Source organism: Falco peregrinus, chromosome 12 (genome assembly GCF_023634155.1).
Source record: "Falco peregrinus isolate bFalPer1 chromosome 12, bFalPer1.pri, whole genome shotgun sequence".
NCBI classification, from domain to species: Eukaryota; Metazoa; Chordata; class Aves; order Falconiformes; family Falconidae; genus Falco; species Falco peregrinus.
In genome coordinates, this window is record NC_073732.1 from 16635332 (window position 1) to 16652743 (window position 17412).

General features: G+C 48.4%; 1 protein-coding gene across 5 annotated transcripts in view; it reads right to left on the reverse strand.

The window, feature by feature from the left end:
• IL1RAP (interleukin 1 receptor accessory protein) overlaps window positions 1-12347 on the reverse strand; it is a 49528-nt gene extending 37181 nt beyond the window's left edge. For 2 of the 5 annotated variants that reach the window (XM_055817247.1, XM_055817244.1), the window contains exon 1: window positions 11839-12347. The gene's annotated coding sequence lies outside the window, so the exon portion shown is untranslated. Of the gene's footprint in view, window positions 1-4284; window positions 4381-11569; window positions 11806-11838 lie in introns of those variants that run through there. The other 3 variants (XM_055817245.1, XM_055817246.1, XM_027787230.2) reach the window with 2 other exon arrangements.
• Window positions 12348-17412: the final 5065 nt, after the last annotated feature.

The following is a 17412-nucleotide window of genomic DNA, read 5'->3' on the forward strand; positions in this document are numbered from 1 at the left end:
GCATTTAAAATAAAGCTGTTTCATAAAGAGGGAAAAAAATAACACCAGCCAAAGCAACTTTTACATGTTATTTTCTTTTTGTAATTGTGTCCCAAGCCCCTCTGAGTCAAAAATATTCAAGAGCACAGGACTGGCCCCAGGAAGAGGGATGCAGACACAGAAAAGGTAGCACAGAATCAGGGTGGGCTAGGTTAGAAAGCGCTTTGCTTCTACACCACGTGGACTTGGGGCTGAAGGCTTATGGGCTGCGGAGTGGGGCTGGTGCTCAGGAGAGGAATACAGCTCCCCCACTCCCACATCACTGCGTGCCCACAAGCCCTGGGTTCCTGCATCGCCACACAGTAGCATTGGAAAAGGCTGCTCAATGAGTTTGCTGGGTTTTCTTATGGGGAAAATAGACATACTGTCCAAGTAAATTCAAAGAATCCAAAAGGTAGACAAAAGGCAGTCTGCAAAAGCAGCTGCAGAAAAGTAATAGCAAAAACACTAATGGAAAGTGGGAAAAGGCCCTTCAGCCCTCCAGGAAACACTTTTGCTTTTCAGTATGTACGGGAGTATGTCAGACAAAGGGAGGAATTACTGTAGCATAAACCATCTTGGTGCCACTTAGCTGGAATTTGTGCAGCGTCTCTCTGACCCTGCCTCTCCTCCGGAGGCCATTTGGGCACTGCACAGCACTGCCCTTTGCTACGGCATCAGCATTTCCACTTGTACCCCTGCCCGAAGCAGAGCCACTCCTACAGCAAGCTGGCCAGTCCTGCAGACAGCCCTCCTGAGCAACATAAGGTTACACTGAAATCTCCAGAGATGTGGGTAGAAAGACAGGTGACGAGTTTTGGAAAGCCAGCCTTTTCTCCCCAGGAGGAATCAGCATTTTCATTAAAATTCCCCTTCCCAGCCAGCTTCCAGAATCAGAAAGGGGAGGAAACCAGCAGCAGTTTGATGATGAACTCCATAAGCGGCTCAGAGCACTCTCCCTGCTCCAGCACACACTACGCCACAGTCATCACTTCAAATACAGGCACACTGACCAACAAAGGGCCCCCAACACCGTCCTCGGAAACACATCCACATCTCTCCTAAGGGCAGTGAGCCCAATTTGCCTTGGCAGCAGCTCCCTAAAAGCCAGGCACAATTCAGCAGGAATCAGCCAGGGCTGAAGCCTGGCCCGCAATCAGGGATACTGTGGGAGCCTTAAGTGTGGCCCAATCAGTGCACCTAATGGTGACACATCCAAGGCATGGACCTGAGAGATCGATGCTGAAGTCCCACTTTTGCCAGGGTAGGTGCAATCACCAGGCTATCACGTGCCTGACAACAGAGCAGGCTGAAAGGATTTTGTTCTGAAATGTTTCTATCATAAGTTTAATTTATATAATCAGAACCAAAGGGAAGGTTTAGATTTGAGCAGTATGAAACTTTTTCACCAGCTAGAATCACAGCAGATATTAAACACTTGCTTTTGCAGAACTGAGAGAAAAAGAAAAATAAACTAGAGAGAGTCAGATGGAAAGATGCCCTGGTGAGAGGTCTCCCCCATCGCTAGCACAAAGCATCTTTTGTCTTCCTTGGCCAGAGCTGGCCATCGTCACACAGGACCTGGAAGCACTGACTCCCAGCACTGGGGTCTACAGTGCTTATGCACAGCTTTATACCCAGGTCTACCAAGCATCCAGAAGAGGAAAAAACCCAAGCCAAACAATAAAAAAAAAGAACAAAAAAACCCAACAACAACCGAGAACAAAAAAACCACAACCCCCAACCACAAAACAAAACAAAAAACCTCATCCAACCAAAAATATCTGGGAACAGCTTTCTCTGTCAGTGGCTCAGCCAGCTCTTTGCCAGCTGAGGACATGACACCAGGCATCCCAGGCAGCTCCAGTTGCCCATCACCCACCACTGCCCCTCCCTGGCCTCCTGCACTGCACATCCAGGCCAAGGGCTGCAGCCTGCTGACTTTTTAATTACTTTTTACTAAATCCCCAACATGGGGATGAATGAACTCAGCAGTGTGTCACTCTGGGGTCACTCCAGGAGGTCGTCCCAAGCTATTTCTCCTTCAACACAGCAGCGTGAACCGCAGAAGCAAGGCTGACCTTCAAAGGGCACCAAGAGCTCCCGTGAGCAAAGCAGGCAGCAGCCCCTTGAGCTCAGAAGCTTGGGAAAAAGCAGGGAGACATTTACAGCAGGTCATTTCTGGGAGCTTCCTTGGTAGTGCAAGATCTGCCACTGTCGGTGCCAATGTTTGGGGCACAAAGGTGATTGCCAGGCAGGGAATTTGCGATCTGCTGTTGGCATTTAGACACCATCTCCTGGCATCCTTTTGGCTCAACAGATCTGGCTAACAATCAGAATTCTGAGGAAGAAGCTATTTTTCCCTCTCTCAAGAGAAAAGGAAAAAAAGTACAATCCAGACATGTGGAGAGAAGGGGGGGTTGTGTGTGCTTGAAAATATGTCTGAAGAAAGTCAGTACCCTCTCCCTCCCTCAGCAGTTCTCCTGGGGTCCTCTCAGGGCTCGGCAAAGCAGAAATCCTACAGACCTTGCACACTGCTCTGCTGAAGCCCAGGGTGCCGCTGATTATACTCTGGCAGCTACGTAGCAGGCAGAGCATGCTGCATTTCATACATTTAAAATAAACCAGCTCAATAATCTGTCACCTCCCTGAAATATATGCACACCTGGACAAGACAAATAAACAGCTGGGACTAGCACCAAGAGATCTGTGGAGTGGGCTGAAAAGGGGCAGGTAGAGCCACAGCTATGAAATCAAACATCACGGATTACAAATGCATACACGCTGAGCACTGAGCAGTTCAAACACCAATCTACAAGAGCACTTCTGTGCTCAAGCAAAAGGTATCCAGCCAAGACAGTCTATTTTTTAAGTCTGAATAGCCGGGGAATGAAAAGCTTCCAACAGAGCTTCAAAGAGAGCTGAGACCTTCCATGAAGCCAGACACAATGCTTCTATTTTAGATGGTGATGTTATAGTGAAAGGAGAGCTTGGAGAAATACCCACATATTGCGCTACTGGAAAATAAACTGACAAACTAATCTTTGCACAGAAAAAAAAAAGAAATCCGCAGCCAACATGGCTCAAAGACCTGAGGAAACTTAAGGAATCCAGAGTGAGATTCTTCCCTCACTGAAAGAGTTCTGATTAACTCTCATGAGCACCTGGAGACATCTGAGAACAAGCATTTAATTTATACATTCTGCCTCCTGACCTTTTTAATGGCTTTTAGATGTGAGCAACCCCACTGCCCTCCCCAAAAGGTTATTCCACTGTCCCTGCAGACGTAACAGCACATCCACATTGCGCAACAGATTACACAGCTGCAACCCCAAGCTAGCTCAGCCCAAATCTCTAAACCCAGAGAACACAATGCAGACTTAAGCAGGTTTATCAGCTGGGCTTACTGCCTTCTGCAGGACCGGACTCCTGAACCCCAGAGCAGCTTTCCCAGGAGAAGCATGACTCTTGCAAGCCCAGCCCAGCACCACCAAGCGCCCTGCAGCCCCACTGTACATCCCCGCTGCCACAACAGGGGCTACACCCAGCCCTGCTGAGCCCTAGCTGCAATAGGTTCTCTGTCTCAAAAAATGCTCCAAGAGTTTCTTCAGTTCAAGCCCTTGTTGCCAGCTATATACCTGCTCTTTCACTTCACCTCCTCCCCTTACAGCCCTCAGTGCTTGCAGATCAGATTCCCAGGATGGCTGCTCTATACTCAGCCACCATCTTCCCCTTCTTGTTCTCCCAGATCGGGACACAGCAGGCAAAAAGCCTCCAAGCACCATCATGCTCCAGAGCACAACACTGTGTTTCGCTCCCCTTTCCAAGCATCTTTTTTACTTTGCCGCTGCCACAAAATCCCCAGGCAGACTGCAACGTCTCCAGCACTGCTAGCAGGTTTACCCATGCTGCTGCCAGTGGTGAAGACCTGATCTTCAACTCTGCCTGCAGTGTAAGAGTAGGATTTCTTCAAGTGACTCCAGGTATCCTGGGTCAAGCAACATAATCAAGGGTAAAAGCAAGTCAGCAGAGTTCTTTTTCAAGTTTGGCCCACACAGCGTTTCCACATCTGGCACATATTAATCATGTTAATTTAATTCCATTTAGCCTTATAAGAAAAAGCAAACAAGAGTAAGACTTGAAGATGCTTCATTCTTTCTCCTCCAGCTCAGACAGGCTGCTCTGTGTGCTTTACACATTAATCCACAGCAAAATTTAAAGCAATAGAAAAAGGAACACCAAAGGCACTGAAAGCCCAGGAACTACCTGCCTGCCTCAGGACAACAGCCCACGTACAAGGCACTCTCTGGAGGTCCTTCCAGCTCTCCCAAGGGCCCCCATGTTCCCAATTCACCCGCTTGGTCCTCCTAGTAACTATCAGAGCAACTTTCCTCTGCGTGCCTGCCCCTTCCTGGTCCGGGCAGTACAGCTGCACTCTACAAAGGGGACTAGAAAAAGCCGGGTACAGACAGGGAGGAAAAAAAGGAGACGAGAAACAGGATGAGACAATCCTTTGTATGCCACGTGTATTGCATTTGCTCCACCCGTCTCTAACATTTTGTTCTGCAAATACTAGGTTGCATCATCACAGGGAACTTGCTCGGGCTCTGCCTGCACTGACCCCATCAGTGCAGCTCTAAATTCAACCTTCAAACAATGGCACCCTGAATTTTCAAGTCCAGGAGCCTCGTACGAGGACCGCTCTGTTGACCCACAGCACCTACACAGTGGGAAGGCTGAGAGGGAGCTGCAGGCAGCAGTATGCTGTGATTGTCATCAATATTAATTATTTGGGGAGAATATGATTGATCTCATGAGGGCAATGAATTCATTTCTCCAGCTGAATGACAAACAAAAGGCAATATATGCATTGCTGACATTTCCAAAGGCTACAAGGAGCAGCGACAAAAGGAAATACCGCTCTGTGCTAAAACCCTACTTCAGAGGACCAAAAATCTGAAGTCTTCAAACTTTTCATTTCAGAGCACTTTCAATGTTGGCATTGAAGGAAGTGGACACCTTCATATTCTCAAATCTGCACTGATGCTAGCCCTGGGCTGGCTCACCTTTTTGCATTGAGAGGAAGCAATCACTGGCTGTCTTTGGAAGGTTGGGCTGAGTTTACCTCTTGCTTTTGGACTCCTCTCATCAACAACTACGTCATTGGCACCTGGCAGACAAGGCAGCAGGGGTGGCTTAGAAAGGGGAAAACATTGCCTTCCTGGATAGCCGCAACCCAGGGTAGGACCCTGGGTTTCAGCAGGGCTGCAATGCCAAGGACGTAGCTCCCCCGTGCCATGGGAGAAGAGGAGGACACAAAAAGCCTAGAGAAAAGCATTTCCACCTCTCCACAGCCTTGGGTCAGGGGTGTCCATGTGTGCAGCCTCTCAAAGAGCCAGAATTAAACAGTCTCCCTAAAGTCCACATAGCAACATAAGAAAGAAGGAGGAAGGTGAAGAAAGGTAAGTGCACCAAGGCTGCAGCTATTTTTACAGGAGAATGGATGAGGGGGAAAGACAAATCCAGTCCACAGGGACTGGGAGTGTTTTGTGGAGTCATGTTTTGTCACATCCTTCAGTCACCCCAAACCATCAGCCTTGTCTGGCTCAACTGCAACCAGACAATTTGCTAAAGCAACATATTCTGTAATCCAGCAGCACATCTGTGCTCATTCAAAGAGGTTGGGTGCCCTACAAGATCTTCACAGCCTGCCAATGTTACCACGCCAGGCAGCAACACATACATCCCCCTCCCATTATCCAGATCCCTCCTTAGAAACCAGGTCTGCGAGGTGTCTGTGCTTAAAGCAACAGGGGGAGGCAGCTATTTCTCAACAGAACAAATCCGATTATTTGTATTAGAGTGAATTTTTATGGCTCTTACTGTCAGGATAAGTATTTTCTACAGATCACAGAGCTTTGAATCAACAGATAGCTGATAAATTCATGTAGGTGGGGCCCTGGATGATACTGTGGTGGGATGGCAGTGAAGTTGTTTTACCTTTGGTTCCTTGTGAGATTTGCTTTTTAGGGCTAACCTCAGAAAAAAATAATTAGAAATTAGGGCTCCTGCCACTGCCATTTACTATGCTCCTGTAAGTCTCTAAGGCTGAAGATTCTAAAACAGCGTAGCAATATGGGTTTCCCATTAATCTACATGAAACCTACAGAAGCATCAATGACCAATTGTAGTACATGAAAAAAAATGTTGCACCTCCCTGATAATCAGGCATCTGAGCGCTTATAAATGGCTGACCCTGAACGGAGTGCATTAGTAGAGGATTCCTAAATCCGTGCCTCCGTTTCTCCAGCCACATTTATAACAGCCTCCCCCCACCTCACACCACAGCTGTGCATCTTAGTATCTCTAAAGTGCTTAGAAACACTGAAAAGAAAGATAGTACATGAGTGCGAAGTATAGATTAATTCCCTGAGCTCAGCAGTCACTGGAGCTGGTGGGGCTAAATGTACCACATAACCCAAGTTTTGCGTGGTGGGTCTGAGCCTGTCTGAAATAGTACCTACTTAAGCAGCAGCTCCCTTGGAACAAGTAATTTCAGGGCTGGTTGGCTGGGCACAAGGAGCCCCAGCAAACAGGAAACACAGAAACACAATATACTACTATGAAAAATAGATGCTCTTCCAGAATAAGGTCTCAAACCTGTTCCTATGGAATCTGGTAGCGTGATTTCAACTCATTTCAGCCAGAATATGACAGAGCTGTTCAGGTTTTAGCAACCAGCATGTTAAAAACATAGCCAAACATAATTTGAAAAGCTCTTTCCATTTCTGTTTGTTTTTTTAAATGATTAAAAATCCAGTTTAAATATTGCAAGGAAAACTTTAAATTGAGCAAGATAAATTTTGGCTTTCTCCCAAGTAGAAGGCAAACCCCAAAATGCTGCTGCAAATCTAACAGATGGGAGTTATTTTTCACTCTTTAAAAATTTCATTCCTTTCCACTGAGATTAACTGTAATTAGCTCTTTATTTACATCCAAGACAAAAGGTAAAATGATAAAGAAAGGCAACTATAACCACAAATCACAGGCAGAAAAAGGCAAAAAAAAAAGGCAAAAAATCCCCCTGAGAAGGAAACCTCACATCTTTCTCACCAAGCAGTATTATTGTTACAAATACATTGTTAAACAGCTCCACAGCATCCTATCAGCGGAACGATAAACATTTAGGTCATAGTTTTGCAAGATTTTACAGACAAATTGATCGAACATATAAGATCATTCTCTGAACATCTGAGAATATTACATTGCTATAAGTGGACAGCATCAGGCCTAAGAGAGACAAGATACTGCATTACACTTTTACCTCAGTCACGCAAGGGATTAAGCAAAACCAGGAAGGGGGAAAAAAACCAACCAAACCAAAAAAAACCTCCAAAAAATTCCACCAACACATAGCAGCATTTCTAGTTAAAGAGACAGAGAGGTATTAAAACTTAGTTTTTCTTTTTTCCTTTTTTTTTTTAAAGTCTTTCTCTAATTCTCATAATACCTCGGCTTAGTAAAGCTGAAGAGCTTCTTAAGCATTTCTGCAAGTGCATGATTCACATTGTATCCTTGTCTTTCGGTTGCACAACAAAACTGTCCAAGGAGCTTCATGCAAAGCTAACAACCAGCCTTTTTCCAGGGTATTTCCAGGCTGCAATAAAGAGCTCCCAGCTTGCACCCAGACAAGCTGCTGACCCATGGCCACACTGACTGAAGCTGAAGGCCAGATGCAAAGCTGCACAGGTTAAATAGGAAAGCTTGCCCAGCCATGCCTAGGCAAGGTGTTAGCAATAAAGAAGATGAATGGGCTTGAGGGCAGCCTCAAATGCTTTTGAACCAATAGGATGCTCTCCCCTGCCAGCTCAAGGGTCCCAATACCCATGATGGGCATGGGATGGGAGTACATGACCATCCAGTTCCTCTTCCAGGCATGATAATATAGTCTCTTTCTACAGACACCTAGAAAGAGCTGGGAAGAGCCTGTAGCTCTTGATGACCCTGCTCTGGGTGGGATTTCCAAGGTAATGGCTCTCTGGCAACTCCCTGGTGTTCCCAGTAGAAGAAGCCACCTACCACTCCCCTCAGTCAGCCCAGGATACTCTTACTGTCTGCCCTGAACACAGCTTTTAAGTTAACAGTCCCTTTCTGTTAACACATGTAAATCTATACCGACACCATAAAAATCAACATAAATTTTTCATTAAATATGAGTCGGCATATAAGAAAAGAGAGAAGTAGAAGGAAAGAAAGAAAGAATGTCCAAACTCAACACCAGGGACCTTGACTCCACTTACTGCAAAAGTTAAGTACTGGCATAATTCTCCACATTTTATTCAAAGAGAAAATGAAGCTCTCGTGCTTTCACACTCTTTCCTTCTCTTTCCCTAATGCTCTCAGAGACTTCTATCTTTAGCCAGTTATCCTTGCTGTAATTTTCTTAGAATTGTAATTGGATAATCATCCAGACTTGGGGGAAACCTGTGTCAGAGGAATCCCTGGAGATATAGCCCCCATTTGATGAAATGAGAGTTCCTATATTAACAAAGGACTGACTAAAGATACCATTCTTCACTTGTAGTAGAAATCCTGTTTTAACAGCAACTGTCTTTAAGGAACCCTATGACAAAATATGTGTGCTTCTGCATTTGTGTTCCTGTATTTTATTTTCTGTCAAATAAGACACTGAATTTATGAATATCACAATGTGTGTGTGTTTCTTATTGGGACCTCTGAGGTTGAAGGTAGCAAGCACACTAGCCAAGACTGAAATTCCCAAAAGTGCAGGCACCACTGGAACTAATTTCCCCAAATCAGTTTCCTTTTTGCATTCTCTCCAACCATACATGTGGCTCAGTCTCATGCAAAAGCCTTACATGTAACAACACTGCAGCCGAGAAACATGAGATTAGCTTTCTGCTTTGCAAAACCACCGGTGTGAGAGGAGAAATCCTAAAATACCTCCAAAAGAAGCAGCTGGTTTGTTCCAATTTAGCAGTGACCAAATCTCAGCCATACATTTTGCTGACAGCAGAGCAGAACAAAGCAGTTACAAACCGTGGAGGGAAAGAAACCCACCTGCACACGGACCCCAGAGCTACACCTGGGCTGCAGTGCTGGTGCAAGAGAGGGGGTCAGCTCACGAGTGGCAAACATGACAGCCAGCTTTGCCTTCCATCTGCCTCTACATGTGGCCCACCTCACGCAGCCAGAGGAGCACCGGCTCTCACCCACCAGGTTCAGAGATGCTGCTGGCTGGGCTGCATCAGCCCGGCATCGCAGAGGAGACAGCTCTTGGCTCTACTTATGGGGACAATGGAATCTGAGGTGTGTCAAGAGAAAGGCAGGGGAGGAAGGAGAAGAGCAGGCAATGCCTGAAATGTGAGCTCCACTGTAGAAAGTGTTTCAGTTCCCAGATAACGCGGCGCTGTTCACAGATTTCAGCTTATATAGGCTTTTCCATGCATCTATTTTTATTCCCGAAGCATTCCCCGTTGCTGTATGATGAAAAGGAAGACTGGACAGCATGGATGTTCACAGATATCTGAACACATTCACATGCTGGTTATAATCTTCCCAACTGTCTACCTTGCTAATGCAACCTGTGCTCTAAGGGCCAAGCTGGGACACCCCTCCCACACCACCAGCTGTAAGGGTTATCTTTGTGTTAAGTTTTGCAAGTCAGAGTCTTTCTGAAATGGGAAGACATTTGACAGCCAGTGGGGGACCCAGGACAGATGGGGGAAGAAATATGAATCACATGCCTGCCAAAATAACCAACATAAAAATCCAAACATAACAATAAGCGAGAAGGAATAAAAGGACATGTTCTGGCCTCTTATTCTGAAGGAGTGAAATGCTTCTTCCGTAGCGCTGGCATCATGCACATACAGGTCTTGAAGGAATACAGCTGAGAAACTCTCTGCCTCTTGGCAGACTGATACTATGAGCTCAAGCTACATCCACAGACATGGAAAGAAAGTCACAGGGCTGTGCGCATACAGACCTGACCTCTGCCTTGCACAGAGTTGTTGCATTAGAAACGGAGCATCTCAGCTCACAGCTCCCTGCTTCACCTCCACGCAGCCACTCCACCTTCCAGCTTAACGTGTCCTGATCGTTTCAGTGCCCTGCACGCTTCCTACCACCCCAGGTCCTCACAGCTGTACCCTCCACATGCTTTGTTATCTTGCGCCTTTAATTGCTCCTACAGAGGAGGTGTTCCCAGTGACAGCAACAACTCCATACTTACTCCCAGGGAAGGGGAGTACCTGGGTGGTAGAGCTTAATACTCCCCTGCTCACCACAGGCAGGCAATGGAGGCAGAAAGCAGGACCTTTCCTAGCACCAAGCCCGCCCACCAGAAAGTCCTTGGGCTGGAGAGATGCTCTCCATGCAAACAGGAGAGGCTCTTCCTGCAAGGAACACAAGACAGCAAGTAAATCTTCCAGAGCTGCCAAAAGCAACCTGTTATAAATGGCCCTCTAAGTTATGAGATATGGACTCTGCACAGCACAGTTAATAAATAACACCCCACAATCCTTCTGTCTATGGAAGTGTAAGTGTAAAACAGTTCTGCTTACCCAAGAGGGGGCACAGTTAAAAATGGAGTGTTAGAAAAATAGCACTTTTTAATTACATAGCAAATAACTTTTCAAAAAAGGATAAGGACCTTGCTGCAACCTCCCAAACCCATCAGTAAAAAGCCTTTCCTAGGACAACAAAACTAAATGCACAGAACAAAAGCCGTAAGAGAAAAACTGTAAGAAAAATAGAATTTTATCCCAGCACTACAACCAGCTGTTCACAAAGCAGAGGCTAGGATGGAAAGCGAGAGCATGCATGTGACAGCTTATTTATTTTGCAAGTATTTATAATCCGGTTTACAGCAGCATCCTAAGGCCCCGAGATGAGGATCCTGTTGTGCCAAGCACCACACAGACACGCGCCGAGAAACCTGCCCAAGCCGAGGAACAAGCGCTGCCACTGTAACGAAAGGAAGCGACCCCAGCACCCGAAGCACCGGAGCCCTTACGGTGTCTTTTTTTTCCTCCCCTTCCTTTCCAAGGAAGCATTCCCGCCGCCCAGCTTCCACCCCGATCCCCCCAACGCCTCGCACGAGGGGCGGCCGCCCCCACCGTCCCCCTGGACGTGCCTCTTCCACTTCATTTCCCTGCGGCGGCTGAACCACCCCCCCGCCCCCCCATTCCGTGGACCGGTTCGGCCGCAGAAGCGAACAGGTATCAGGGGCTCGCGTCTGCGACGCGAATGGAAATGAAAGCCGCACCCGCCGGCACAGGCAGCGCTCCAGCCGGGGGGGGTCCCAATTCCCCTGCCCCAAGGGAGGGCACCTAAGCGAGCCGCTCCGCGTTTCGGGCGCCAGAGGCCCGGCCGGCCCGGCTGCCGAGACGGCGGGTCACGCACCCCGCTCCCGCGGCTCGGGCTCGCCTTCGCACCGGCTGCGTCCCCCGCCGAGAGGCTGCGGAGGGGCCCCGGCAGCAGCACCGCGCCCGCCCGCCCCCGCCGGCCGGCGCACGGCCGCTCTCACCGCGCAGAGGCGTCCCTGCCCGGGGGGCGCCGGGCGCTGCCGCCGCCGCGGAGGCTCCTCGGGCTCTGCCGAGCGGTTCGTCTTCGTCCCGCCCTTTCCTCCGCTGCGCGCCGCCTCGCCCCGCGCCGCCGCCTCCGCCACAAACTTTCCCTCCGAGTGCGGGGAAGTTCACGGCCGGGCCGGGCCGCCCCCCCCCGCTCCGCCGCGCCTCCCTCCCGGCCCCGGGCACACGCGTGTCCCGCTCGCGGCCCCCGCGCGCCGCGCATCACCTGAGGGCGCGGGGAGCGCGCGCGGCTCTGCCCCGCGCTCTCCTCCTCTCCTCTTCCTGCTGCTGCTGCTCCTCCCGCTCCTCCTCCCGCGCGCCCCCCGCGCCCCCTACCGCACGGGGAGCGCTCCCCGGCCGGCGGGGGTGCCCCCAGCCCCGCGGGGGGGTGTCACTGCGGAAGCCGGGGGGGGGGGGGCCGGGGCGGGGAGCGAGCGAGGCGGAGGCGGGTCGGTGAGGCGGGAGGCGCCGCGATGTCCCTCTGGCAGTTGCGGGGTCCTGGCGGGCGGAGGCGGGTTGGGCGGCGAGCGCGGGCCGCGGCTCCCTCTCCTGGCCTGAGCCGGGCTGCGGGCGCGGGGGGGGCGGGCAGCGGCCCCGGGACACCCGCAGCCGTTGCAGCCCGGCCGCCGCCTGCCTGGGTACCGCGGGCCGGCGTGCGGAGCCTGCTGCTGCTGCTGCGGCCCCTGCGCTGCCAGCGGGTCGCTGCCCGCCCCGCGAAAACGGGGTGTCCCCCTCCCCGCCGCGGTGCGCCGGGGGGAAGGGCGCGGGGGCCAGAGCCCGGCCCCGCACAGCGCCTGGGCGCTGCCGTGCTCGTCCCAGGGCAGTGGCACTTGCTGCTACCGCAGCCACGGGTGCAGCGCGGACGGAGCTGAATTTGTTGATAAATGAGGAGCGGGCACCTGAAACAGACTGCGAGGGAAACGGTGGGGAGGCCAAGTGGAAAAAGAATCTGCAGAAATTTGGGCTGGCAACTTCTGGAGAACATGGCCAGCCATAGCCAGCGCAGCCCCCCCCTAGCGCAGGAGTGCCCTTCCCCGGGTCAAGGAGCCACCTCAGGCTGGCCAGGAGGTTCTTCCATCCTGGCAGTGAGCAACCTGGCCTTACTCGTGCTTTTGTCACCTCTTGGCAGCCTGACAGTGGAGCGACATGTCTGGACACAAAGCCTTTAGCACTGAGAAAATTGCTGTCGGTTTTAAACTGCTGCAGCACTTCTTAGCACTATTGGCTACAAGACTTGGACCGAGTTCAGTATTTCAGTTGTTATCCCCAGGAGGTGGCTCCAGGATACCTCAGAGGCCAAATTTCATTCCACCCCATGAGGCACCTCTGCAAAAATTGTGTCCTGGAGAGCAAGACCTGGCCAGGGCACCTGGCGCACCTCACATAGCCTCTCCCGGCACGCGTCTCCCCGTCTTCCCCGCTGGGCCCTGTGAGGCACCACTGCACACACCCTACTGCTGTGAAAGGGGGTCTTTGCCCTCGCCTGCCCACCCCAGCTCCAGCTCCCCGAGGTGGGCACACCTGAAGTTCTCCCCCACCCCGAGGAGGAGCGGCGGTGGCCTGGCTGTGCCACAGGGCGTGAAGGAGCTGCAGTGAGAGGCCAGTGCTGTTCCTGCTGCTCTGGCAGGAATCTTCCTCCTGCACCTTCTCTCCCCTGCTCTTCCCAGGGCTCTGGCACAGCAAAATTAGGCAGAAAGTTTCTTATCTCAGCAGCTTTCATGTCCTGGTGGTGAATGCCCTTGAAAATCTGCCTACTTGGCTTGTGCTTAGCTCTACTCAAGCCATCTCTAAACCAAATCCATCAGAGTATTAAAGTAACTTGTTAAGGCAGAGCTCTGTGTAGACTAATTTGCCCCACTCTTAGGGCAGATTAGTCCATGTTTTGCTCTATGCTACCCACACAGCTCCTGGATCCAAGCTATCTTGTCTGGAGCTACTTTAGGTATCTGTATACTCATCTGCATTACTGAATATAGGCAAAACTGGAACGGCAAGGCACATTTTGTGAGCTGTATTTTCCAACATACAGAGAAATATGCACTTGAAGTCTTCTGTTGAAACACAACAGTCCACTTTTCTCATAGAAGATGAAATAACAAAAGGATTGCATATTTCAGTCAGGATATTTAATGCAGCTATGGGAGTAGCTCAGCTGCTCCGGTGATGGTTACAGGAATTAAATAATAATAATAATGATACCTTGTTCTATGTAATATCTGCCATCCATAGATACAGATCTGGGATAGGACATGTCATTATTCTTGTTTGGGAGGATCCAGGCACTGTTGCAATACTGGTAAGGCAGGTTAACAGTCATCAACGCATATGCCCTGGGAAATCCGTACTGTTGCAAAATCCTGGCCTGCCAGCGCAAATTCGGTTCTTTAGGCCGGTGTCATTAATTTTCTCTGATTTTGAAAGGAAGCCAGAATTCAACTTTAGACTTCAGTGAAAGGTTCATGAATTACAGTTCAAGACCAAGTTTCCAGAGATTGTTTTAAGGCTACAGCTGATAGAAAAATCCCAAACCACACCTGCTTATTGTGTTTTCATGGGAAAGGTTTCAAACTCTTTTTGCTTATAGATGAAAAGAATCAACAATTCCCTACTGTAAAATAAGGGTAATATTGCTCACTTGGGCTCAGTGCTGTCATAAGGATTATTTTGGTATTGCTATTTTTTTCTCCCATCCTCTCTCCACACTTGTGCATACTATTTCTGTGCAGGTTAAAATGCAACACAGTTACACCCTAGACTGAATTATACTACATTTTGAAGAGCAATTCAGTAAACAGAAAACATTTTTTAAGCACAAAAAAGCAGCATTGTGCCATAACTTTTGGGCGGGGAGCAAAGATTAGCCCTACTAAGTGAAACCGCAGGGGGGACAAAAATAGCAGAGGAATGTGTTGGTGTTTAGCCAGGACGCTGGAGCTGCAGGCATTGGGACTGCTGTGAAAATATTCCACAAATCTTCAGTAACAAGTGGCCAAAGGCCTTGGTTTGCTGCTGTTCTACTCCAGTTAGGCAATTTAGAGCTAGAAGCACAGGAGGAGCCTGGATCTTAGAGCCCAGTTCTCCACCATGTCAGGCACAGTGTTGTTTATGGTCTTTTTCATGAAAGGATCATGCTCCAACTTAAAACAAGTTTGTGTTTTCTGCCCATTATGCCTTCTGGGAGATTCTCTCAGACTGTCCATGCCCCTGATGGTCAGGAACTTTTGTGTCATTTCTATCACCAGTTTATTCCCGCATATTCTGGCACCAACATCGGCTCTCATTTCAGTAGCTGTTTTGCTCACCATTCCATATTCAGGCATTTTTATGGAGATGGTTCTTGCCTCCTTTTCCCCCCTGAGCTACACGAGACTGGCTTTTCAATCTTCTTTCCTAAATGACTCTCAATTCACCTCAGACCTTTTCCCTCCATCTGCTCTGGTTTCAATTAATCTTAAAGTGCATATGGATGACGAAAAATAGTTATAGTATTAAATGGGAGGAGATCTCGCTTATGCTTCATACAGTGACATTAAAGTCCCCGCTTCTCACTGAAATATCTTACCTGGTAATCCCAAAATTGCATTTATCCTTCCGCAAATAAGCTGTAGTGGTGCCCTCATATTTCTCCTCCATTTTTGCTTGCAATACTAAGTTCCCAAGCTGGATCAGAAATCTGTTACTATTCTCTTGTCAGTTCCCAATTCTCTTGTATTTGTCCCAGCTCTCAGCCTGCACATGGTTTTCTGGTTTGTTTGTTCTTAGCCAGCGTTTCTGATGCTGGGAGATGAAGGTGGTTTCATAACCCCTAAAAGACACGTTCCTGCTTGTTACTTTACTCACACCCACCTAACCCATTTTTCCTCCTTCCTAGTTCAGGAAACAAGCCCTAGACTACATATAATTATAGTCTGTGTAGTTATAAATGAATGTGCCTTCTGTGTTTTACACCTACATTTTAACTGGCATTGAGAAGGGCACGCCTGATAACCTATGATACAGGACACAGAAGAAACAGGAGAATGGCAGGCATCTCTAACACAGCAGCACATGGACCTCCCATCTGCTTCTGTCAAGGAAGCTGAGGTTACTCGCATATGGGTGTAAGGGCTGAATATTTTCTGCTGAAACCATTTTCCAGCAAGGAACTTGTGCCTGGCTGCGCAGGCATGTATGGCTTTCAGACAGGTATGCCCTGCTCGTTCACCAAAATGTACGAGGAGCTGCAATTGTACCTGTGTCAGGAGAGCTTGACTAATGCAGATCATGTATTCTTTGCTGTATTGACTATGTCCACACCAGATCTCAAACCATGTCACTCCCCGGTGAAGCATGTGGTGTGAACCACTATAAAAACCTTGCTCAACAAGGAGGGATCGGAAACATGGCTTCGTTACAAGTTCATCTGCGTTTATTCCTAAGGATGTAGCGAACAGCTGTTGTCCATGTTAATGTGCAAAATACCATTAGTGTTTCTTCCTCTGTGTTACCGTGGTGGTGGCACTGTTGATGCAAATGGTTCTCAAATGGAAACTTGTCCTTACATGACTTGCACCTAAGTCCATTCAAATCTGTCACAAATGTTTTGATACAGCCTAAGGCTGGAGATATTTTCCAGTCCTATGAGTCTGTGTTTCATACAAGCTGAAACTATTTCAAATCAGCAACAGAGAGGAGTATCTTCTCATGCTGCTAAAGGCTTCGGCAGGTATCTGACCCACAAGTGCACACATTGGACACAGTTTGTGTTTAGGATGCCTGAACATCCTTCTGCACAACACAGTCAAACATACGAAATCTGTATAAATTGCCTGACCATGGAGTTTGCAGGGACACTTCAACGGTGTTGACATTTCAGATGGGCATGACCAGCATCTGTCTCAAACAGTCTTTGAAGAAAGCATCTAACCTAGGCGTTAATTAGCTGCAGCTTACCTCTCTTGCTCACTGATGCCAGTGAGAAGCGGCACGCTGTCAGCAGATTAATAAAGTTAGATGATCTGAATACAGCCATGGTCGTCTAGGCAATTTCCTACTGCTGGGTATTTCTAACTGGAGTCATCTCTGGAGTCGCTTTCACACACCTTACTTCTCTGGCTGATGGTCCACTGACACCATTGCAAAAGGGAAAAAGCACCAAAGTGACACACTGTCTTTCCTGGGTAAATGGAGCCAATTAAAAGATCTTAACAAAGTAGGAAAAGCCTTAATATGTCGTGTTTTTATCCTACCTAATTATAAATGCTCTTCCTGTCTTGACATAAATTTATACAGAAGTTTTGATGCTTTAATAGGTTTTCAGTAGTCTTTTTCTGAACAAAACCCAGCTTTTTTGGGTAACTGTCTGATGAGGAAGTGCAATGGTTATGGAAAAAAAGAGAGCATCATGTCTGGTGAAAGAAAAAAATTCCATTAGCACATTCCAAAAGCTTATTATTATAATCAATAACAGTTTACTTTTTCCCCAGAAAATGCACGATCATTCTGCAGAATGGCCTTTTAAATCTTTGATTTCACTTCAGTAGTGATGAAGCAACATTAACCTTTAGACTCTCAGTTTATCTGTGCATAAGTTAAGGATTTCTTAAGGAAAACAATCCTTTTGTGTAACTCTTAGAAAGGTCACACAAGCAACAGAAGATTTTAGAAGCAAACTCAAGAAGCTGCAGAAAACCTTACACAATCCCTGGAGAGGGCAGTTGCAGGTTAGCAAGGCCTTGATGTGAGGCGATGCTGTGATGTTCCTTGCCAAAATCGGGAATTCCTCCGTAACAGGCTGGCGTGTTTTAACCCAAGGCCAGGA